We start from the raw sequence: 1,862 nt of genomic DNA, 5'->3' as shown, positions 1-1,862 counted from the left end.
ATAAACCTCTCGAAGTTTCCCAATATGTGAATGCAATGTTTTCCTGCTGCTGCACCTCATCTGAAATGTAGATAGTACCAGTAACCATTTCATAAGGTTGTTACAAGGATTGCATAGCAAAGTACTTGTGGGTAGTCTTCAGGTCATGTTCTACGTTCTCTAAAAATCAACTGTGAGATGAGAGGACACTGACGTGGTAATGCTTTCTTTAGGGAGAGGTAATCTCAATCAGCAAAAGTGAGGCAGGGGTGGGGTCAGGGGAAGGGTCTAGGAAGGATGGGAAGTGATGGAGAGGTGATGTGTCACCTCACTGGCCACTTCACGACAAGCTGGAAAAACACACAGACAGTATTTGGCGGGTCACCCTAGGCACAAAACAAATTCTACTCACAGGTTGTTTGGAAAAGCTGTATCTTGAGCAATCTGGCAGAGACAAGGAAAGGATGCGTTTTCTGGGTGACCCTCTCTTGTTTTCCCTTGATCAAATTTGGTTCCAAATAGCAGTAACTCCCCAGGATTTCAGTTCATGCCATGAGGCATGCCTTTTGCTTCCTGGGAAGCCAAATTTCAGGCCCTCTGGTCAGGGTTTCATCCACATCCAAAAAGAGCAAATAAAGAGTTATCACATCATTTTAGACAATAGTTGACACGAAAAAAAATATCTATATATATGTTAATGAAAATGGAAGAAAGATGAGGCATTGAAAATCTGAGAAGGTGCCTAAGCTCCATCTGGTTCTCAGATAAGGCCAGCATTATCATCATTATTATCACTCCCCATACTTTAGACACTTGTCCTTGCTTTCCTGTCATACTACCTTCCCAAATGGTCCCATGTCACAATCCTTCCTTGAGAGGTGAACCCAGAGAAGACAGCACACCATCTGATCCCACACAAGTAATGGCTAAGCACAGAGAGAATCTGGGAGGAGGCCAGGGCTGGGGCATCTAAGCAGAACTCTTGCTTCTAGCGATTTTGAACTGCAACAGGGGAAGAGTGATATAAAAAGATCATGAGTGATATCTAGAAAATAACAGTGACTACTTGAATGGAAACTCAGAAAGCTAGGAAAGTGAGATAGTGCTTTGAGGAATAGTAGGGATGCTGGTGCTCACTCTAAGTTACATACAAGGTATCACCTACTGTGATAAAGAAGCAGAGAGATCACAGGTATCCATACAGAGCAGCTTCGCAAATCATGAAAAATGAAGCAAATAAGCAGAGGCAAGAGGCCATCAACTTCACAAGGAAATGGAGAAGGTCATCAGTCTTGATTCCTGCTCTCCTGTGTCACCCAACTGCATTCTGTTCTCTATGCTTGGATTTTTGTAAAACCCCATGGTATCCCATGCAATAATCAATTTTTTTTTAGATTTTTTTTTAGTGACAGACTCTACTCAAAACAAACAAAAATAACCTATTATCTCAGAGGCCTAGAATGTCTATAGAATGTTTGTCTTCAGTTAGGGCTTGATCCAGGAATTTAGCGATATCATCAGGAAATGGATCTCATTTTCTTTTTCCCCTTGGCTCTCTTCTCTCCTGCTAAACCTCATTCCCTGCTATATTTCTCTCTCTCTTTTTTAAATATTTTATTTATTCATGAGAGATACATAGAGAGAAAGAGGGGCAGAGACACAGACAGAGGGAGAAGCAGGCTCCATGCAGGGAGCCCGATGTGGGACTGGATCCCTGGACTCCAGGATCACGCCCTGGGCTTCAGGCAGGCGCTAAATCACTGAGCCACCCAGTGATTCCCTCCTGCTATATTTCTCTGCAATGTGGAAGCAGTGATAACCTTTAATGATCCTCAACAATGCTGATCACTTGAGTACCAACCTTAAATTTCAACATCTATGTC

General features: G+C 42.6%; 1 long non-coding RNA gene across 2 annotated transcripts in view; it reads right to left on the bottom strand.

The window, feature by feature from the left end:
- The window catches only part of LOC144321938 (uncharacterized), a 248,343-nt gene that overhangs the window by 114,727 nt on the left and 131,754 nt on the right, over positions 1–1,862 (bottom strand). The gene's annotated exons all lie outside the window — the stretch shown is intronic.

This window comes from Canis aureus, chromosome 10 (genome assembly GCF_053574225.1).
Source record: "Canis aureus isolate CA01 chromosome 10, VMU_Caureus_v.1.0, whole genome shotgun sequence".
NCBI classification, from domain to species: domain Eukaryota; kingdom Metazoa; phylum Chordata; class Mammalia; order Carnivora; family Canidae; genus Canis; species Canis aureus.
This window is presented reverse-complemented; position numbering and strand designations above follow the sequence as displayed.